Here is a 24,048-nt window from a genome sequence, read left to right on the forward strand (position 1 = left end):
ATGGATATTTGAGGAGTAAACCTCAAGACAATGATTATATTTTTACTAGCCATGTGCGCCCAACTACGTTGCGCGTGTTAAAGTTGTCTGTGAAGGGCTCCCTGTTTAAACGTGGCTGCCAGTCGTGAACTGGGCCCTTCGTCGCACAGCATTATGATTTTTTATAAGGGAAACAAAATTACAAAAGAAAACCCTTGGACATTGATTCGATAGGAACGGCCTACTCGGAATCACTGTCCGAATAGTAATTATGTGGTGGTGTAGGAGCATTTCTGCTTCTCTCCGTTCACAGTCCGTCTCGTTTTCACGACGCTGTCGTTTCCTCTCACGATCTCTTCTCAACCTTTCTCCAGTCTCGCAGGTTGCTTTGTGGCAATCCAAAGAGTAAGGCAATATACACGGAGCAATGGTTATAAAAGGGGGACACACAGGTATCCAGGCTCTTTAAAGCATAAATAGGGATCACTTCACTGACATGTGAGCAAGCCACGGTACAACTGTGAGACGCGCAGCACTCGCCGGCTACAACGTAACAATAATAATTTCCGGAACGTGCTGTTACGTTATCATTCATTTTACCCACTGTCTTTCTTTCATTCATATGTTATGTAGGCACGTACCTTTTATCTTCGGCAATCTCATTCTCTAACCAGGCCTCAGGAGCTAACCAGTGTAACACTGTCCACCACCCCTTTCGTTATTCCGGCACATTGTTGACATCCATGAGTAACAACAACGTACTAAAGTGGAAGGTGGTCTACGCATGCGTGGAATTCGCGGACAAACAAAGATCAAGATCCAAATGAAGATTATATATAAAGATTAGTTAATTTAAAGCACAACAATTTGTTTAGTTTGAATGTCTGTGTTTTGAGGTGTGACTGGAGTACTACAGTCTTCAGTAGTATAAGCCTGGAGGAGATTCTTAATGCAATGCCTATGTTTTAGCTGTCTCTCTACTGCCATCTAGTGCTTCTTCTTCTAATTCATTCGCGGACAAACAAAGATCAAGATCCAAATGAAGATTATATATAGAGATATTACTAGGGGGTTTCAACCCCTGTTCGTTTTGCTCACCAACCCACCTGGCCTGAGGTACGCACCAGCCACTTTGCGTCTCTGCCACTCACATATGTGGATTTCACTTTCACTAAATAACAAATCTTTTAATTCTCACAGATATGCCTCTTCATTGGGAAGAAACACTACTTTTCCCTGATTAACGATCTACAAGTCTCCAACTTAAAGTTTAAATCCGAACAATATATTCAATCTGTTTTCGCTGTTCCGTTATTTCACCGAGTAATAATTTCCATTTGTTTGCGCTAATGTGATCTTTACTATCCTTTTTTTGAGACTTTCGAATTTTAGTACTTCCATTATCTCTAACCTGCTCTGCATGTGTATTGTGCCAACGTTTTTGAATTCTTAACTACGTTCTATTTTGTCATCTACTCTTTGTGTTTAATTTCCGGCCCCGGGCATGGTTAAATGTGAATGTATGTGAATTTCCCATTTGGATTAATAAAGTATCTATCTATCTATCTATCTATCTATCTATCTATCTATCTATCTATCTATCTATCTATCTATCTATCTATCTATCTATCTATCTATCTATCTATCTATCTATCTATCTAAATCTCTAGGCGCAAAGTCTCATCTCGCGGGACGTGAAAGTATCTTTCTGAGAAAGACACATCTTGTTCCAGGCTAAAAAGTCTCGTCTCGTCCCAGGATTTTTTTTATTTTAATAGAAAGATGTGCATTAAAGGACCATCAACAACAAATCAAATCAAATTAATAATATATTGAACAATTATTATAAAAATACAGTGGAATAAATCTGCAGCTTCTGGTTAGCGGAAATAGCTCAAAAGTTGATAGAAATCTACGTTTTGTACCTAATACTTGTATGCAAAATTTGGTTGACCTAACTGAAAGTGTACTCAAGTCATCGTGTTTACATACAGACACACACACAAACACACAGATATAATTCCCAAAATGGTATTTTCGGACTCAGGGAGGTCTAAAATATCGAAATTCATCACAAATCTCGAAATGGAATTTTTTGGACGATTCCAATACTGTCCCTATGAGAAAGTAAATAGGACTCAGGGAGGTCTACAACATCGAGATTTATCAAAATCTTGAGGTCGAATTTTTGGCCGATTACAATACTTTCCCTATACTTCATATACGAGAAAGTAAAAATTACCATCAGGCTAAGTACTGACACAGTTCTCCAAAGGTAACTCTGCCCAGTCTTGGGACTGGTGCAAGACTAAGTGTCTTCTTCCATCAGCAGCAGGATTTATAGCTTGGAGACCTGAAGGGACCGGGAGTCTCCTCCGTGCTGTGGTGGGAATAACAAAGGAAAATGTATATCTGTTTTGTTTTTGGGACATGGCACAGTTACACAAAGGTGTTTATTTTTAGGGTAATTTTTCCCCCCTTGGGAATTTATTTTGCGACTGCACTTCATTCCACTCCAGGTACCCCTGCAAGTATAAAACAAAGACACTTTCACGGAAGAGGAATTACTTTTTCAGTTCCTGCTTTTTATTCATGAATGATGCACGAATGTTGCTTTTTTTTCCTTTATTGCCTAAAAGCAATTTGGCCGTCACACAGAGTGGGACTGGGCTACGTATCCGCTCATAGTTTTTATCAACACAATCAATAGTTAAAGTGTAAGATGTGCAGTAGGTACAGTCATCTGTCATTTGACAATAAGGCCACACTCATTTACAATGATGGATGCCCCAAAATTGCCAGAATTATGGTTTTACAGAAGGCGGAAAAAGGGTTTTTTCGAGCTAGTTTAACAGAGGGGATTTCAAGGATGGTTGAAGGAGCCACCATGTTATTTTATGCTTGTTTAATAAATGGGTAAAGTCACACAGTCCTGAAAGCAGAGGACAAGTATATTTATATTTTATATAAAGTGATGAAATGGAAATCCATCACTAGGCAGGGTCACACTGTAGGTTGAGACCCCAGCAGTGACTTACTGGGAGTCCCCGGACCAGCCTTTTAATACGCAACTGTTCTCATTGTAGAAACGTGTAACATTCTGAAAATCCACATTATCCAACTGAGCATCATGAGTTTGGGATGGCCGGTCTTATCCCAGCACTTTCAAATCTAAGGCATCGTCATGTATGGGAATCATCTTCTTGGCTGTGCTATCACTCCGGGATGAGAGAGGGCTCTGCCACTGGCTGTATCTTCTGTTTTGCTGCCAGTTCTAACAAGCCATCCAGGGAGGTCGACTATCTCCGCCCACAATTCCCAGAGCAGGCCACGCCCCTTCCAGATCAGGCATCATAAAAGTAGACAGCTTCCTGGAAGGTGGCCTCTCACTCTGAATACAACTTAATAGAGGAACTTAACCTTATTCTTTATGGAGGCTTCCACCCTTGGGCCATTGCTGGGTGACTGACTGATTCTCTGTAGGGGATTCCCAAAAAGGATGAATGCAGGAGAATGGGGATTCCCAAAGGGATTGGTGCGGAAGAATGGGGATTCCTAATGGGATGGATGCCGGAGAATGGGGACTCCCAAAGAGGATGAATGCAGGAGAATGGGGATTCACAAAGGGATGGATGCCGGAGAATGGGGACTCCCAGAGAGGATGAATGCCAGAGAATGGGGATTCCCAAAGGGATGGATGCTGGAGAATGGGGACTCCCAGAGAGGATGAATGCCAGAGAATGGGGATTCCCAAAGAGGATGAATGCAGGAGAATGGGGATTCCCAAAGGGATTGGTGTGGAAGAATGGAGATTCCTAACGGGATGGATGCCGGAGAATGGGGACTCCCAAAGAGGATGAATGCAGGAGAATGGGGATTCCCAAAGGGATGGATGCCAGAGAATGGGGACTCCCAGAGAGGATGAATGCAGGAGAATGGGGATTCCCAAAGGGATGGTTGCCAGAGAATGGGGATAACTTCTCCAAGTGGGTTGGGAGAAAAAAAAAAGTTTAAGAACCCCTGGAATAAAACCATTTATTAATATTTAGGAAGAGTCTGAACCAAGTGTGCTTTGCAAAATTACTAATTAGTAATAAGAGAACGATTTTTGTATAAGAACACGTCCTTTCAATTATACTCCTCACATTAAACTTTTAAGGACTTAATTTATTTGTCAAGGTTACGCTCCGTAATTAAAATCACTCATACCTCTTAGAATTTTTATGACTCATTTAACATTATTAACCTTGCCTTATGAGATGTCGTTAAAAGAATGATTTCATAACAGCCCAAAGCGACTGCAGCACATTCGAACCTCTGATACGCAAAGCAAAATAAGAAAAGGGATGCTCCAGATACTGTCATGCTGGTGACATCTGACTTTACTAAGTTTTGGAACTTTACTCCTTCAGTGGGCATAGCAAGGTGGCACAGTGGATGATGCTGCTGCCTCACAGCTCCAAAATTCCTGAATCCTATTCCAGCCTGGACGCTGTATTTGTAATGGAGTTCTCTTTCCTCGAGCAGCCCTCTCTTCACAGCATATAGATGATGTGAAGCGGACAATAACCTAGAGAGGGGGTCCTCTTTGTCTTCTGACATAAGCCGTAACTCAGAAATGTGCAGCCTGGACTAAGAATTAAGATCACCTTGAAAGTGCTGCTGTTGGGCTTCATACACAGAGGTGGTGGCCTTTCTTTATGCTCCTTTTTAAAGTCTTCTTGGTTTATTTTTGTCATGAGGACCATGTAATAATATTATGATAATAAATAAAATCTTAGGAAAAAAAATAATACTTTGAAACTTACCACACGCCACAACTAGTAATGATCTGGTCTCAGAAACTTGATTGTCAGCTAGCCTGACCCTCATATATCCAGAGCCATCACGAGCGCAACAATAACATTCAATAAATAAGTAAAACACGTAAATGCACTGGAAAAGCTGACATCCCCTGTCCTTTTATGAGATCCCCAATCATCTCAGAAGAATTTGGCACACAGTCTGTGAAACGAAACCCCATCACCTCCATCGCAGCACCAGTCGTCCACAGTTCCTCTTTGGCGACGACGCGTCTTCCATGTACTCCATTAGTAGACTGAACTGTGTCCCCCAACTTGGACATCTGGGCTTCCACCCCCAGTCTGCCGTATCTCCTTCTCCTAGCTGCTCTCACGGAAGACTGGCCACTCTCAAGGCGATCCAAACCACTTGTCCTTTTTTCTTTCTGTTCTTCTATCATATTTCCCCATCCGTTCCCAGCTTCCCTTCCAATTTCATAAATTTTCATTGTCAGTCATTTTCTAACCCGCTTAGGGAAATCACCGATTCCATTCAAACGTATTTCACTGTTCAGCACAACTCATGGCTCCACGTGCCTGCCATTACTAGTCAGTTAGTCATTTTCTAACCTGCTTAGACCCGGATAGGGTTGCAGAGGCTGTTGGAGCCTGCCCAGCTAGCCAAAGGTGCCAGGTAGGAACAAACACTGGACAGGGCGCCAATCCATCTCAACGCAAACACACACATACCCCAACTATACACTACGAACAAATCACCTAACCTGCATGTCCTTGTATTTTGGGGGGTCTCAAAAGCACCTGGAGAAACCCATTCAGATACAGTGAGAACATGGAGGATGGAGGACACAAACCCTGTTGTCTTTACTACAAGGGAGCAGCGCTGCCACTATGCCACTGTGCTGCCGCTTTTCATTGGGAAATTCCCATTTTTCTACTTTCCTTTTGTTGTCCCCCCCCACCCAGTGCTTGGGCCTCACTCTTTTTATCCACATATACCATTAACCGCCAACCACCACCAGAGTTGAAGCCTTTCAAATAATGTGCCTCACGTGACAGTTGATCACTCAACAAGCCTGCACTTCATGCAATCCCCTGTCAATATATACTCTATATATATTGTAGCAGTAGAGGCATGTGTCCACCTCTTGAACCCTCAGGTACCACTCCAAACACCAGGTAAAAGTACAATTCTCTTTTATTGTACAATGATCACGTGCACAAAGCACCCTCCACTCCACACTACTCATATAACTATCGATCACTATCACAAATACCAATCCTCCTCTCCCAGACACTTAGCCACCCTACCTCCCAGCTCAGCTCAGTGTCTGGGATTTCCCAGAGTCTTTTTATACACCCTGACCCAGAGGTGTTCCTGCCCAACAGTCCATAATTCCTTATTCCTTCCGGGTCAGGGTAAACAGTCCTTATCTTCAACCTGGAAGCACGTCATCTCTCCTGCTCACGTGACCAGGACGTACTTCCATGTTACAGGGCACACATGAGTCCACGGGCTTCCCGACAGCGACTCCCAGTGGTCCCCAAGGTATCCAGCAGGGCTGTGTATAAAAACTACATAGTCCATGAGGCCATGCTGGAACTCGGGGCACGTCCATGCTGTTGGAAGAGCTCCTCCTGGCGGCCTGTGGGTGAGGGCCGGAATAGGAAGCCGGCAATCCACCACAATATATATATATATATATATATATATATATTCGATTCCCCGAGAGGTGTGTACACCTGATGAGCCCAAATGAGGGCGAAACACGTGTTGCGTACTCTTTGCTTTATTTGACAATAGAACTATGCAACATATACATATATATATTGTCATAGACGGCCGGCAGCTCAATCCAGCCAGGATGTCCCAGGATGGGAAGAATGGATGAGTACAGCCTATCCAGGGCATTGCCTCCCCCAGGACTATAGGTGGCAGCTCCCCTGGATGGTAAATGTACCCCGGATTACCACAGGACATCATGGGACGTTGAGTCCATTTTCTCAGCCATGTGCTATGCTGGTACCTCACTTTCGTTTTTTGATATCCATCTCCAGATCACTTGCATTAAACTAGGAGTCCGACAAGTCAGAGTCCTATTCAACAAAATTACATAAAACGTTCATGGAGTATTTTACTTTGCACATTCACTTTAGTCTCTCACCAGATGTCGATGCCATTTTAGAGGTTGTTTGCTCTTTGCTACTCACACACGCGTACGGAATCGAGGTTAAATCAACAAAGCTATGTAAGTTTCCTTCTAGCAAAGACAGTCAAACTAAAACATAAGGGTAAGTTTTGTTGCAGTTTACAGCCGATTACCGTCCTCTACTCCTGAATTTTGACAAAAGTCGACATCAGCCCTGAAAGAGTTAAAATGATGCATAGGCCATGGGTCTTCAATAATCCTCTTTAACTCTTTAAGGGCTGAATTATTTTTCCAAAAACTCAGGTTTTCTGTAAAGCACACAAAGCAACGATTTCACACATAAATCAACACGAAACATCTGTCGCTATGTGCTGTGGCACCTGTTCGGCATCACAGCAGGAGGGTGGCAGTAGTGGTCTCAGTGTGACACAATCTGGTTTGTACCTCTTGTCATCATAAGTGGTGGTCCCCCCCAAGCGAATTCTGCTGTAGGGGACCGATCAGATGACGCCGGTACCTCACTTTCGTTTTTGATATCCATCTCCAGATCACTTGCATCAAACTCGGAGTCTGACAGGTAAGAGTCCTATTCAACGAAATTACATAAAACGTCCATGGAGTATTTCGCTTTGGACTCTTGCCAGATGTCAATGCCATTTTAGAGGTTGTTTGCTCTTCGCTACTCCTGCACATTTAGGGAATCGAGGTTAAATTAGCAAAGCCATGTAACTTTTCTTCTAGCAAAGACTCGAACTAAAACCTAAGGGCGAGTTTTGTCACAGGTTACAGCTGATTACCGTCCTCTACCCCTGAATTTTGACAAAAGTCGACATCAGCCCTGAAAGAGTTAATAAAACCCCTGTGTGTGTCCAGTGTCCGTGTGTGTGTGTGTGTCTTCTGGTGAAGATGCGCATGCGAAGGGCACGGTGCGATGCTTTAAAGCAGATGCTTCAAAGGCCGCCTGACGCGTCACACAAGACAAAGAGGGCGGCACCTATAAAATATCGCACGGCAGATCCAATCGGATTTCGTTAAAGAGGTAAGACCTAAAAGATAAAACACGAAAAATCCAATCGGGTACTGAGACATGGAGACCAGCTTCCCCATTGTTGTGCAAGTGTTCACTCTGAGGATGTCAGATTTGCGATTAAGAAAGCTTGGCCCGGTAAAGTGTAAAGTAAAAGTAGATTTATTTTCGCGCACATTACATCAGTTGCTGGGGAGAATCTGCTGATTGCCCACTGTTCGTGACAGAAAATTAAACGCATATTACGGACAGCAAAGCCAGTATTACTGTCAGAGAAAATTACAGGCATTTTACGTGAAAAATTTAATGAGGTAAAAGGTCCCTTGCCATTTAATATAGACTGTTCCTACTAATGTTTATGGACTACTGTTCTAGCGCCCGTTATTGTAACGGGCTTAATGTCTAGTCATAATAATAATTCTTTGTATTTATATAGCAGTTTTCTCACTACTCAAAGCGTTTAGCAATTGCAGGTTAACAATGGATATGCTTGTTCTGGATACTTACTGTACTTAAAAACTGTAACAGTGGAGAAAAAGAATCCTGTTTTTTGTACTGCTTCAAAAATTTAAAGCTAGACATTTATGTTGTAGGTATTTTTTTCTGGGTGTTATTGACACATTCACTGTCACTTTGTAGTCTTTGGAAGCTTATTCCAACACCTTAGGAAATACAACTAACATTTAAAGTGCATTGTTTGGTAAAAACAAGTTACTGAATTTTGCAGTACCATACAGTATGTGCACAGCATAACTTATTCTCCAGGTGTAAAAAATTCTGTCTGACCTTTCTATGTGATGGATAGAACATAAATATTCAGCGCATTATGCTGTAACATATGTGTACAACATATTCAATTCTCCAAATACTGACAGAGAAATGTCTGACTGTTTTCTTGAGGGGTAGAACATGAGTATTGAGTTGCAGAAAAATGGCCAAAAATGAGGGGGAGTTTAAAGGGTTAAAACCATTCAAATCCCCCAAGTGTCACTGTCATGTTTGTAAGAGTTGAATTTGCACCTTGGTTTGAATTGTACCTAGCAGGTGACCAGGTAACTGTTAGAAAGAAGCCCCACTTTATTATCTGCTGAGTTTGTGCTCGAGTTTCATATTATTATCTTCTGAGCTTAGGCTTAAAGGTTTAAGTTGTTATTGATTATTGACTATGACAGCGTTTCGCAACCTTTAAGTATTTGCAACCCAAGTTTTCATAACAGTTTTAACTGTGCCCCCCTAACGTTTTTTTGAAAGGAGCCCACTAATACCAATTTGTTCTTTTTTAATTAATGATATGTCATAGATGCGTATTTTATTATACCTACTTAACTTTTATCAACATCTATCTAACTCTATATTTGTTTTTCTAGTATCATCCATCCATCCATCCATCCATCCATCCATCCATTTTCCAACCCGCTGAATCCGAACACAGGGTCACGGGGGTCTGCGGGAGCCAATCCCAGCCAACACAGGGCACAAGGCAGGAACCAATCCTGGGCAGGGTGCCAACCCACCGCAGGACACACACAAACACACACACACACCAAGCACACACTAGGGCCAATTTAGAGTTTCATATTATTATCTTCTGAGCTGAGGCTTAAAGGCTTAAGTTATTATTGATTATTGACTATGACAAAGGCATTTTTAGTGACTTTAAAGCAAAATATATAAAGCTTAAGAGAGAATGTTATATTTTAAGGTATAATCGTTGTCAGGGATGTGTTTTGCTCCTACTCTTTTCAATGCTTGCATGGACTGGGTGTTGGGTAAGGTTGTGGGGGTCCAGCGGCATTGGCTGATTTTGACTTTGCTGACGATGCTGTGATCTTCAAGGGGGTCAATGGAGGCTGTGATTGGGGCTCTTGTGAGACTTAGTGAGGGGTCAGAGTGTTTGTGCTTGTAAGTGTACTGATAAAAAACAAGATCCAGGCCTTTAATGACCTCTTGGACACGGCCATCAGCAGTGTGTCAGTCTGTGGAGAGAGTGTCAACCTCATCGAGACGTTTACTGACCTCGGCAGTGACATTCATGTCTCTGGTGACTCTTCCGATGAAGTCAGTAGACAGATTGGGAGAGAATGGGGGGTCATGAGGTCACCGGTAAGGGGTGTGTGGCGCTCCCGATATCTCTGAAAAAGGATGACGGTCCAAGTCTTTAGAGTCCTGGTGCTTCCTGTCTTGCTATATGGTTGCGAGACATGGATGCTATGCAGTGATCTGAGACAAAGACTGGACTCCTTCATGTGTGTCTCTTCAGATAATCCTTGGGTACCGCTGGTTTGACTTTATGTTGCTCATGGAGTCCTGAATGAGGCACATTCCCTGCATTGTGAGCACTACGGCCATGTGGCGTGAGTCCCAGAGGGTGATCAGGCTCACAGGACCCTCATTGTTGAGGACCCGAGCAACTGGACCAGGCCAAGGGGACTCTCATGTAACACCTGGCTGCGGCAGATAGATGGTCATTTCCGGAGGGTGGGACTGGACCACGTGTCTGCCTGTGGAGTTGTCAATCAGGATCCCGAGCTGTTTCGTCATGTGGTTGGGTGCGAATGAACTTGCAAACCCTTGACACGTACCACACTTTTGAGACACATTTTAAAGTTACGCACTCCAAAGCTGGCAGGCCTATCAATCAATCTAGTGGACGGGTGAATTGTGGTTATTTAAGGCATCAACGTCTGTCATGTCCCGTTAGCAACTGGGTGTAACCAATCAGGTTAAAAGTTTTCTGATTATGTAATGAATTCCTTGGAATTGTGATCTAATCAATGAATTGTATAAGTAGAGCACAGAGGACACTTCTTTCCTTTGTAACATTTGCTAATAGGATATGCTGTGTTGCCTCTTATAAGATTTAGATAATAAAGAATAATGATTGACACTTTCTCCTGCCTGTGTTTACTGCCCATATGGGGCACCCAGTGTGTGTGTTAAATCTCTTCCACATGTTTCAGGTAGGGTTTCCACTCACTTATTTTATTTATGTCTATTTTGTTCATTTATTACACAAACAGTTTTGATTATTTAGTTTTTAGGTTTCAAAGTATCCTCGGTTGTGTTCCTTGTTTGTTGCGGGTGGTCCCTCAAGAGGCGGGGGGCACCTGCCCATCACCGTCACGGGACTGCCCTCAGCCACATAACGTTTGAGGAAATCTCACAGTCCCCTGCGGTTCATTGAATGCTGTCGTTATGGTGTGGTGTTCTCCCATATCTATTGCTTTTCCTGAATATTGTGTATTTCTGGATTATTGGGAGTTTTGTTTTGTCTTTGGGTTTGGGTTTGCCTTCCTTATAACTAGTTAAGGTTTGATAGTTTCCCCCCACTAGTGGCCATTTTGGGGATTTTTTTGGATGTTTGCACTCAAGACATTTCTAGTTCATAAGAGCCATTGTTTTGACTTTGATTGCTTTGCCCTTTGACTCCATTGTTTGTCCCGCTCGTCTTTCTTTAATTTTTGGACTGAGTGCCCTTTCAGCAGACAGTTCAACTGAAGAGGTCAAGAGAGGTACTTTGAAGTTTTCTGGAGTCTTGTGAGGATTGTGCATTTTACCCGAGGATTATCTGCTTTTGATTCCTTTCTGCTCTTTTTCTCGTATTATTCTTTTGATTTAGTGTATCAGGACTTGTTTGCTAATGGATTGCATTTTTTTTCCTCGGTGAGCATTTTGTTATATTTTTATTGCTAAGAATAAACTTTTAGGTTTATAAGGATTATTTTGAAGACTCTTTTTCTCAAACCAAAAGTGGCGCTTTGAGTGGGTCCTGAGGGCATCCCATAACTGAGCCTGTCTTTTTATTTAGCTTGGTGATTTGGTGGGCCTCTCCTGAAGTGATGGTACTTGCCCTTCTCCCTTAGTTACCCTTCAGCCTCATAAACTGTGAGTCCATTATCCAGGACCTCATAGGAGCAGCCAATGGCATATCACTCAGCTTACAGTTTAACAGGGATGGCTTAATGGTATTGAAAGTACTGGAGAAATCAAAAGGAAGAAAGAAAGAAAGAAAGAAAGAAAGAAAGAAAGAAAGAAAGAAAGAAAGAAAGAAAGAAAGAAAGAAAGAAAGAAAGAAAGAAAGAAAGAAAGAAAGAAAGAAAGACATCATAGGATCAGCCACTTGCATATCCCTGAGCTTACCCCTTAACAGGGATGGCTGGATGGTATTGAGAAAGAAAGAAAGAAAGAAAGAAAGAAAGAAAGAAAGAAAGAAAGAAAGAAAGAAAGAAAGAAAGAAAGAAAGAAAGAAAGAAAGAAAGAAAGAAAGAAAGAAAGAAAAATTTGCTGTGTTTACCCAAAATTAGCAAAGTTCTGTAGCTTTGGTTTGCTTCATGAGCTTCTGGCAATAGCTTGATGTGTTGAAATGATTCCACAGACAAAATATCTTCATTTTTAAAAACTTTAGTAAAATTTCAAGTAAAACAGTTCACACAAAAATAGAGAAAAAAATTGATATAGCAAAGAAAAGAGAAGTTCTTGTATAAGAAAGGTTCTGTTTAACGCTTCTATATCTTGTTTCATTCTTCAAGTCTACTCATACATTGCACCATTTCTAACTGCCTGTCCCATCTACAAACTGCCAGTGCATGTGAGCTATGATCCAATTCCAAAACACACTGACTTAATGAACACGCTGTATTACAGATATAGCTAAGAAGGTTCTATCTCATGTTAACTTACTTGGGGGGGTGAAGGTGATACCATAATCTATAGCTATGAGAGAAAATTATATTCTATTCAAATTATGAGTTTAACTTAAAGCATTAACTTTCTAAGACTGGCTCTTATGAAAAAAAAACATCCTCACAGTGCTGCCATCTTTGGATAGATATTTGCTACTTCTGCTACAATCTTTGTCCGACAGTCAAACTGCATTGGGTCTTATATATCTCAGTGAGGGCACCTCCCCTGACTGCCTTTTTTTTGTCTTTGTTGTTCAGTTTTCAGTCATTGAGCTAATTTTATGGTCACTTTTATTTATCGTCTACTTTGTTTTCTATCCCTGTGTTGTGTTCCAGTTGTTCTGCAAGTGGTTTCCTCCCCCAGAAAGCTGGGCTCCCTCACAATCACCGCAGGAACTGCCCTCCTCCTCATAAGGGTCTCCCACATGTCCTGGTGGTTCATGCACTTGGGAGTATTGTGGAGTTGTACTTATTTGGAATTTTTGAATTTTCAACCTGTTTGCTCCGTCTTTTGAACACTCTTTAAATTCTTGTTATGGGGCTTCATTTGCATTGGATTGTCTTACTGTTTTAGGCAACTCCATTTTGTATCTTTGTGGTCTGTATTGCTTCATTCTTGTCAAATAGCATTTTTGTGAGTATAAGCCTTTTAATTTATAAAGATTCTATGTGTCCCTTTATATATCTCACCGATTTTTGACAGGATCTCACCTTTCTAAGTGGGCATTTTGTGGAAGTGCCTTTGGGACTTGCATGGTTTGGGTCTCTCACTCATGACAGCGTCCAAGTGGTCTTTCGCAAGAGGACTCCTATGGTCAAGAACCAGCCCCTCAGATGTCCTCATGACATAACACGTAAGGGTCACTGGTTTGTAGTTATTAGGTGAAGGGGCACCTGTCCACTTTGTAGCCCCTCTAGTGGGCAATTTGGTTTAAACCCCTTTAGTGTGCATTTTTTGGAAGTGATTTTGGGACTCTCATTCATAACAGGATCCAAGTGGTCTTTCACAGGGGGACTCCTACAGTCAAGAACCAGCCTCTCAAAGGTCTTTATTGGTGTGAGACATAAGGGTCACTGGTTTGTAGTTATTAGGTGAAGGGGTGCCTACCTTCTTTGGGACCCCTTTAATTGGCATTTTGGATTAAACCCCTTTAGTGGACATTTTTGGGACTCTCATTCATAACAAGGTCCAAGTGGTCTTTCACAGGGGGACTCCTATAGTTTAGAACCAGCTTCTCAAAGGTCTTCCTGATGTGAGATGTAAGGGTCACTGATTTGTAGTTATTAGTTGAAGGGGTGCCTATCCTCTTTGGAGACTCTCTAGTGGGCAATTTGGATTAAATCCCTGCACTGGGCATTTTTGGGAAGTGCTTTTGGGACTCTCATTCATAACAGGGTGCAGGTGGTCTTTCACAGGGGGACTCCTATAGTTTAGAACCAGTTTCTCAGAGGTCTTCATGATGTGAGACACACTGGTCACTGGTTTGTAGTTATGAGGTGAAGAGGTACTTGCTTTCTTTGGGGCCCTTCTAATGGGTATTTTGGATTAAACCCCTGTAGTGGGCATTTTTTGGAAATGCTTTTGGGACTCTCAATCCATAACAGGGTGCAGGTGGTCTTTCACAGGGGAACTCCTATAGTTTAGAACCAGCCTCTCAAAGGTCTTCATGATGAGAGACACAAGGTTCACTAGTTTGTAGTTATTAGGTGAAGAGGCGCCTCCCTTTTTTGTAATGGGAACAATGCAGGAAGTTTTCAACAACAGCAGCACTTTAAGCCACCATAATGACCGACTGAAAAGGAGACAGAAGGCACTACAAAGTTGGTCAGCCTAGGCCTTAAGTATATGAGGACTGACTCAAACTCAGGTGGTCGTGTGTGTAGCCTCCTCAGTTGTCTCTTGACACTCATTGACAGACCATAGTGATAATCAGAGGTGGACTCACCAATGGCTATAACAGTTGACGTGGTAGTAGTTGCTGATGTAGTATGGGTGGTGTGGGGGAGACTGGTCATTGGATGAAGGTGGTGGAGATGGAAAGAGTCATAATCTATTAAAGAATCAGTTCATGGTGTTATCCCTGTCCATATCCCCTTCTAGCACCTGAGCTCTGGATTGCTCAAGTCCAGTAATTATGACCAGTCCATTTCAAAATATCATACATGTTTATCCTAGTGAGTTTGTTTATTGTTATAAATAGTTTCCATAATTTTGTATGGTTTTGCAGTGCAGGACCAAATTTCATACTCCAACTAATTAACTTCATGTACAAATTGAGAAGAAAACCCCACGTAGACACAGGTTGGCCATACAAACTCCACATTGGCGACCAGATCTGAACCAAGGATACTGCGTCAATGAGAATGCAGCACAAATCTGCTAAATCTCCATGCCACCTCCTTTGCTTGTTATTATATAAAACTTCATTTTGCACTGCTGCTGTCTACCACCAGGACCTAATAGCAACACTATGGATCTTTCAATCAGCAGCTTAACTCAGAATTCAAGGCGCTCCAAATTCACTAAAGCAAAAAATAAAGCAGAAGCAAAATAATGACAGGACCACACAAAAGCAAGCAGTTGGTGGACTCAATATTTTCATTTCATACATTTACGAAGGCGCTGCAAATACAGCAGGAAGTCCACAAAATCATAGCCCCCATACCAACAACTCCAAAAACCAAGTAAGTAATCATTTTAGAATCGCATAATAAGAATCAACAGGCTTCTCGATGTAATCTCCACTTTTTTCACTCCATTAATAACGGCGCCGCTTGCTTGCTTCTGCTTTTAGAGTCGAGGTGTCATTAAACTGAGCCTGTTTTAAAATGTCCGGCATCCCTATTTAAACATTACATTTAAAAAAAAAAAAGACGGAAAGCCAAAGAATTATTAAAGAAAATGGCTCCCCACCAGAATAAATCAACCACAAATCAAATGTCACCTGCTGCTGAATTTTATTTTAATGATATAATACTACTTAGCCTTTTCAGAGGAACAGCTTTTTGCATTGTATCAATGTTCGTGATGCAACATTTATCATTTGCAACGCATCATAAATGTCCCTCCCCACCACCTTTTGGCTCTGGGGGCTTTTCTTATTTTTTTGAATAGGGCTACTCCAATCAGTTAGTTTAGAAGGCAGAGATGGACTGTAAATAACACCTCTGTCTTCGTAATCTATTATGAAAAAGACAAAGCAGACATTGCTGTATAAACTGAACAAACCACCGGGAATTCTAATTAAGCTTCGTTAAAACTGTTTTTAATGTCACTAAACACATGACAGCACAGTGGTTAATGCTGCTGCTTTAAGGCTCCTGGGTTCAAATCCGAGCATGGGCACCGATTATGTGGATTAAGAATTTTGGAACTCTCAGTGTTTTCTTAATTTGGAACTGAATTATGATAAAAATTATTTTGTGCAATTCTGATGAAGGGATTATGTGGACTCAAAGTTAAGTTAAGCCCCCTTTTGGACCCTGTGTGTCAAAGCTCAGAAGACCCCACTCCCATCTCATTACCCTTCCGTTGAGGACATGCAAATGCTGAGACATTAGGGATATCACAAATAGTGGATTTCACTTTCTGCACTTACTTTTGATTGGGATTTCATTTTAGATCATGTTTGAGACCTTTGACATTCCAGTTTAAAAAGCTCACTGTTTGGTCATAGAGACACTGATTCTGAACTTTGAGAACATTTTGTAATTTTAAGTAAATTTAGTGTGTTGTTTTATAAACTAGATTTAACATATTTTTATATTATTATCAAGTATTACGGCTAAGGAACTTATTATTATGTTGGCACTTACAGTTGTGGGAGTAAAAAGGATAAATCTAAAGTAATTTGCTCTCTGTAGATTTCTTTTTAAATGGAAATAAATTTGCTATTTTTCCCCCATCATTCGACACTCAAGGTTCTCAAATTTAGGAAAGATCAAAACTGAAACTTCTCATTTCTTTAAGTTTTCAGCCTCCCTTCATTTTCTGCACACTTTGTGTTGTACAGTAGATTAATTTTAAATGAAAACATTTGTCATCTGTGCTCATTAGTCTACACTCAATTACCAGTAATGGCAAAGTGAAAACAGGTTCTCAGAAAGATTTGCAAATTTATTAAAAGTCGAAACCTGAACTCGCACATTCATCTAAATATTCAGACCCTTAATTCAGTACTTTGAAGATGCCGCTTTGGCAGCAATTACTGCTTCAGGTATTCTTAGGTACAGTTAGGTCCATAAATATTTGGACAGAGACAACTTTTTTCTAATTTTGGTTCTGTACATTACCACAATGAATTTTAAATGAAACAACTCAGATGCAGTTGAAGTGCAGACTTTCAGCTTTAATTCAGTGGGGTGAACAAAACGATTGCATAAAAATGTGAGGCAACTAAAGCATTTTGTGAACACAATCCCTTCATTTCAGGGGCTCAAAAGTAATTGGATTGGACAATTGACTCAAAGGCTATTTCATGGGCAGGTGTGGGCAAGTCCGTCGTTATGTCATTATCAATTAAGCAGATAAAAGGCCTGGTGTTGATTTGAGGTGTGGTGCTTGCATGTGGAAGATTTTGCTGTGAACAGACAACATGCGGTCAAAGGAGCTCTCCATGCAGGTGAAAGAAGCCATCCTTAAGCTGCGAAAACAGAAAAAAACCATCTGAGAAATTGCTCCAATATTACGAGTGGCAAAATCTACAGTTTGGTACATCCTGAGAAAGAAAGCAAACACTGTTGAACTCAGCAACGCAAAAAGACCTGGACGTCCACAGAAGACAACAGTGGTGGATGATCGCAGAATCATTTCCATTGTGAAGAGAAACCCCTTCACAACAGCCAACCAAGTGAACAACACTCTCCAGGGGGTAGGCGTATCGATATCCAAGTCTACCATAAAGAGAAGACTGCATGAAAGTAAATACAGAGGGTGCACTGCAAGGTGCAAGCCACTCATAAGCCTCAAGAACAGAAAGGCTAGATTGGACTTTGCTAAAGAACATCTAAAAAAGCCAGCACAGTTCTGGAACAACATTCCTTGGACAGATGAAACCAAGATCAACCTCTACCAGAATGATGGCAAGAAAAAAGTATGGAGAAGGCGTGGAACAGCTCATTATCCAAAGCATAGCACATCATCTGTAAAACACGGTGGAGGGAGGCAGTGTGATGGCTTGGGCGTGCATGGCTGCCAGTGGCACTGGGACACTAGTGTTTATTGATGATGTGACACAGGACAGAAGCAGCCAAATGAATTCTGAGGTGTTCAGAGACATACTGTCTGCTCAAATCCAGCTAAATGCAGTCAAATTGATTGGGCGGCGTTTCATGATACAGATGGACAATGACCCAAAACATACAGCCAAAGCAACCCAGGAGTTTATTAAAGCAAAGAAGTGGAAAATTCTTGAATGGCCAAGTCAGTCATCTGATCTTAACCCAATTGAGCAGGCATTTCACTTGTTGAAGACTAAACTTCAGACAGAAAGGCCCACAAACAAACAGCAACTGAAAGCCGCTGCAGTAAAGGCCTGGCAGAGCATTAAAAAGGAGGAAACCCAACATCTGGTGATGTCCAGGAGTTCAAGACTTCGGGCTGTCATTGCCAGCAAAGGGTTTTCAACCAAGTATTAGAAATGAACATTTGATTTCCAGTTATTTAATTTGTCCAATTACTTTTCAGTACCTGAAATGAAGGGATTGTGTTCAAAAAATGCTTTAGTTGCCTCACATTTTTATGCAATCGTTTTGTTCACCCCACTGAATTAAAGCTGAAAGTCTGCACTTCAACTGCATCTGAGTTGTTTCATTTAAAATTCATTGTGGTAATGTACAGAACCAAAATTAGAAAAAAGTTGTCTCTGTCCAAATATTTATGGACATAACTGTAAGTCTCTACAAGCTGTGCACACCAGGATCTGGGCATTTTATCTCATTCTTCTCGGCAGATCCTCTCAAGTTGCGTTAGATTGGATGCAAAGCGTCTGTAAACTGCCATCTTCGGGTCTCTCCTCACATGTTGTATGGAGTTTAAGACCGGGCTTTGGGTGGGCCATTCAAGGACAGTTGGGAACTTGTCCTGAAGCCACTTCTGCATTTTCTTGGTTTTATGCTGAAAGGTGAACCATCACACCAGTCTGAGGTGCTGTGCATTCTGGAGCAGATTTCCTTCAAGGACCTCTCTGTATTTGGCTGCATTTATCCTTCATCAGATCAATCTACACTTGACAACCCATAATGAAAAAGTGTAAGCAGGTTTTCAGAAATGTTTGCCACATCTATTAAAAATCCAACAACTGAAATCTTTCATTATGGTAAGTATTCAGACCATTTGCTGTGGCCCTCCCAGTTGTGTTTGGATGCATTTAATTCTCTTTGAGATGTTTGTAGAACTTGATTAGAGTCCACCTATGGTAAACTGAATTGATTGGACATCATTGAAGAAAGGCACATGTGTACCTGTGTATAGAATGTCCCACAATGCACCCTGTATGTCAGCAGAGAAACCCAAGTCAAGAAGTCCAAGAAACTCTCTGCAGACTCCCAATATCAAATTTTTTATTAAGGCAAGGGTATAAAAAGCTTGGAGTGTCCCCAGGAGCATGGATGCCTCAATAATTGTGAAATGAAGATGTTTGGAAGCATGAAGATACTCCGTAGAGTGAGCCAGTCAGCTAAACGGGGTAACCAGACAAGAAGGGCCTTGGTCAGGGAGTCAGCCTAATACCCAATGGTTATTGTAAAAGAAGTTTCAGAAGTCCTCTGCTGATATGAGAAAACCTAAATTAGCCACTCTTGAGTAAAAGGCATATGGTGGCCCATTTGGAGTTAGCTAAATGCCATTTAAAGGACTCTGAGTAATCATTGACTCTGACTTAAAGTTTAAATCACACATTAATCAGCTTACTAGGACTGCTTTCTTCCATGTAACACTAGAATCCCTGAAGCTTACGAAAATACTTGTAATGCCGGGCCACCTTAAATTCCCTCGCATCTCCTCATCAGCATCTTTTGTTTTGCAAATGTGTGGATCAGCACTGGCATCCCACAGCCTGCGATCCCATCCTTCACTAGCAGGATGATGTCCGACCTCTTGCTGCATCCAAACGGTGCCATCTTTCGCCTTTATGTCTGGTGCGGCTGCGTTGTTCTTATGTATGTGTCTTACAGGGAAGGCTTCTGTTCTCTTTCTCCGATGCAGAACCCTCATCCTCATCTGAGTTCACCTCTGTTATAGCTCGTCTTTATTTGAAAACTAAGTGACAGATCGGGGGGATCGTGAACGTGACTGAGAGAATAAAAGTGAATAATAAAACAAAACTCTAACTTTTATTAGTACAATAAATATACACCGGCTGTTACAGACTCAAATAAATCAAATGTACAGTATGTCTTTATTCTATAGTAATAATAATAGCCGCTCACTACTCAAAAGAATTAATGTATGAAGGACCTGGGATCAAACCATGCAACCTCTTGACTTGGAGACAGCAGTTCTTACTTCTGCACAAGCTAAGCAGATGTGTGGGTGTCTCGTACCCTATCCCAATTTCTTTTACTTTGGCTAAATTCTAGAAAACAGAAAATTCATTCCTGTTTTGGGGGTCATCTCACTGCTGCCCCTCTAGCACACCAAAGCAGTTGAAACTGATTAACAAGTCCCCCAGCTACTTAACTGATGAGATCAATAGCCCAGAAGTTTAATTGACCTGATGCTATACTCTCATTAAGAAATGGTCCTGTCATTTTTTTGAGCAGTATATTATTTACCCAATACAACTCCAGACACCTCACATCCAGATAAACAGACTTCAGCTTAGAGAACTTTGTGTACGACTAAAGCTGCATCGGTTGGGGATGGGATAGCAGGGTGCCTGCTGCCGATTCTGATTGACACATTTACAAAACAAAAGACGGTGATGAGGAGGTGCGAGGGCAGTTAAGGTGGTCCGGGGTTACGATTTTTTTCGCAGGCTTCAGGCATTCTAGTGTTAAGGAACATTGCAAACGTTAGACTTCTAATAGCTTTACAAGACCCCGAAACATTAGTTCATGCTTTTGTTTTTATTCGACTAGATTTATTGCAATGCTCTCCTAACAGAACTACTAAGAAAGACATCAATCGACCGCAATTAGAATGCAGAACACAGCAGCCAGAATCTTAACTAGAAAATGAAAATCTGAGCACATCTCACCAGTTTTAGCATTGTTACATTGTTTGCCTGTGTCATTCAGAATTTACTTTAAAACACTACTAACTGTTTATAAAGCCTTAAATAATCTGCCATAAGTTACTAACTTAGAGGGGCACAGGGACAGAGAGAGGTACTTGGGAGAACTGTAATTTAGAAAGGGGATATTCCCAGTTCAACAGAACAGGCAATACAATTAAGGGTCTTTTGTCATTAATAAGTAAATAGAGTAACTAAGAGGACCTGACTGAGTCACTAGGATGAGAAAAACCCTAAATACGATACCTCTGGATGTCTAGTGATGGAAGACGTCAAGCGTTTTTGGGGTCCCCCACCCCTATCTTTGGCCCTCTAGACCCTCATTTGTGGACCATCTTTTTGCAGGAAATGACGCCCTTATGATAAAGAGCAAACCAATGGTAGGGGCTTCAGCAAGAATGGCCAGAAGGACTTGAAGTTGTGCATCAACCAAGCCCAGGGGTTCACCTCCTAATGGGAGACGATGGGTCCAAGTGTCTCCTTTTTACAAAGCACTGAAGAAAATGGCCATTGGTGAAATCAGCAAATGTGGAGGGTCGTTTGATGTGATGTCGAGGCTTTCGATCACCAATACGATCACATATGGCAAGCCAAATTAACATTTAGAGATATCTCAAAATGAATTTTCTGATATCTGGAAATGCATTTTAGATATCTCAAATTGAATTATAGATATCTAAAAATACATCTATTTTAAGATATCTAAAAAGAATTGTATGATATCTCAAACAGATTTCAAGATATCTTGAAATGATATGCTGTACATTTTCAGATATCTGAAATGCATTTCAAGATATCTTAAATGCAATTTGAGATATCTTGAAATATGTTAATGTGCATTTTGAGATATCTCAAATACATTTCAAGATATCTTAAAATACATCTGCAGGCATTTTGAGATATCTGAAATACATTTTCAGATATCTTAAAATAGCTTTCTGCACATTTCAAGATATCTCAAATACATTTTCAGATATCTTAAAATCACTTCCTGTAAAATTTCTTATACTTTCAATGGAACTTCCTGCCAATTTTAAGATATCTTGAAATGCATTTAAGATATCTCGAAATGCACAGGAAGTGATTTTCAGATATCATGAAATGTATTTGAGATATCTTGAAATGTGCAGGAAGTCATTTTAAGATATCTTGAAATGTATTTTAGATATTTTGAAATGTGCAGGAAGTCATTTTAAGATATCTGAAAATGCATTTCAGATATCTCAAAATGAATTTGGGATATCTTAAAATGAGAAGGAAGTTATTTTAAGATATCTCGAAATATAATTTAGATATCTTAAAAAGCATTTAAGATATCTTGAAATTCATTGCTGTTTCAGATATCTGAAATACATTTTTAGATATCTAAAATTAATTTCATGATATCTTAAAATGGGTCTCTGCTCTATTTCAGATATCTAACAATGTATTTCAAGATATCTAAAATTGTATTTCAAGATATCTAAAATGCATTTTAAGATATCTTTAAAAGGACACTCAATTATTTCAAGATATCTCAATAGCACTTTCAGATATCTACAATACAATTTAAGATATCTCAAATACATTTCCAGATATCTCAAAACAGCTTCCTCTCCATTTTCAGATATCTCAAATACATTTTCAGATATCTCAACATCACTTCCTGCTCATTTGAAGATATCTCAAATACATTTTAAGATATCTTATAATAAACAAGAAGTCCCATTGAAATAATAGGCAGTTTTACAGGAAATGATTTTGAGATATCTTGAAATGCATTTAAGATATCTTAAAATGCATCAAAGGTCAATTTAAGATATCAGAAAATTCATTTGAGATATCTTGAAATACAGACACAATTATTTTGAGATATCTGAAACTGTATTTGAGATATCTTGAAATGCATTTGAGATATCCCGAAATGTATTGCAGATATCTTAAAATGTAAAGGAAAGTATTTTAAGATATCTCAAAGCGAGTTTCAGATATCTTAAAAAGTAAATTACATTTTAAGATATCCGAAATTCATTTTGAGATATCTCTAAATGTTAATTTGGCTTGTCATAATCACATTTTTAATATCTGATTCTTCACCGGTGGTCCTAGACCCCCACCCCCAAGGTTCAAAATGGCATTTCAAACAGAGGCATGTGGGGTGGGGTGTCGTTTGAGACTCTTTCAGGGTCAGCGACTGTGAATGTGATGCAGTATTTGATGCTTAACATGCAGAAGTCAAGCAGAAAATATTAGGACTTTTCAGACGTTTTGAAAATGACGGATCAACTCTTTGAATCCAGTTTGCCGGTGAAATACAAATTTGAAGGTGAAAGCACCAAAGTCTCTTTCAATCTTTCCACTCAAGCCTGACTCGATAATAGCTAATGGCACGGAATCAAATGAATGTAAATTACCAGTTGGTGTGCTGGCACCTTAGAATAAAGTTACAATTATTTTTATAGGCTTTCAACGCATAAGCTTTTAAATCTTTTTTTTTTTTTTTAAGGATGGCTGCTATATAAAATAGTAGGAATGAATGTGTCTTTACTCAGCATGATGTTTCATTGCTGTATTTATATCTTTTTTAATCAAACAATGCTGTAAAAAAATCTTTAGCTTTTCTTATTTGTTAATCTGTTGCAATAAAATGGGAATGTGAAGTTTTTGAACGTCTAAATACAGCGCCTATAAATATATTATACTCCTCTTGGAGGTTTTCACATTTTATTGTTATACAACATTGAATCACTGGGGAGTCAATTTGGCTTTTTTGATACTGATAACAGAAAAAAGACTCTTTAATGTTAACGTGAAAGCACATCTGGGCACACGGTGAACTAAATGAAGTATAAATATAAAACTACAACTGAACACCAGCAAAACCAAGGAACTGGTGGTGGATTTTAGGAGACCCAGGCCCCTCATGGACCCCGTGATCATCAGAGGTGACTGTGTGCAGAGGGTGCAGACCTATAAATACCTGGGAGTGCAGCTGGACGATAAATTGGACTGGACTGCCAATACTGATTCTCTGTGCAAGAAAGGACACAGCCGGTTATACTTCCTTAGAAGACTGGCATCCTTCAACATCTGCAGTAAGATGCTGCAGATGTTCTATCAGATGGTTGTGGCGAGTGCCCTCTTCTACGCAGTGGTGTGCTGGGGAGGCAGCATAAAGAAGAAGGACGCCTCACGCCT

At 40.5% G+C, this 24,048-nt stretch overlaps 1 protein-coding gene and 1 long non-coding RNA gene across 3 annotated transcripts in view; one reads left to right on the top strand and one right to left on the bottom strand.

Moving 5' to 3' along the window:
* The window catches only part of LOC114656373 (inactive dipeptidyl peptidase 10-like), a 992,193-nt gene that overhangs the window by 407,029 nt on the left and 561,116 nt on the right, over positions 1-24,048 (bottom strand). The window lies entirely within an intron of this gene.
* The window catches only part of LOC127528946 (uncharacterized), a 103,247-nt gene continuing 79,238 nt past the window's right edge, over positions 40-24,048 (top strand). The window contains exon 1 of the long non-coding RNA XR_007935623.1: positions 40-431. This is a non-coding gene — a long non-coding RNA (uncharacterized LOC127528946). The remainder of the gene's footprint in view (positions 432-24,048) is intronic.

Source organism: Erpetoichthys calabaricus, chromosome 8 (assembly GCF_900747795.2).
Source record: "Erpetoichthys calabaricus chromosome 8, fErpCal1.3, whole genome shotgun sequence".
Classification (NCBI taxonomy): domain Eukaryota; kingdom Metazoa; phylum Chordata; class Cladistia; order Polypteriformes; family Polypteridae; genus Erpetoichthys; species Erpetoichthys calabaricus.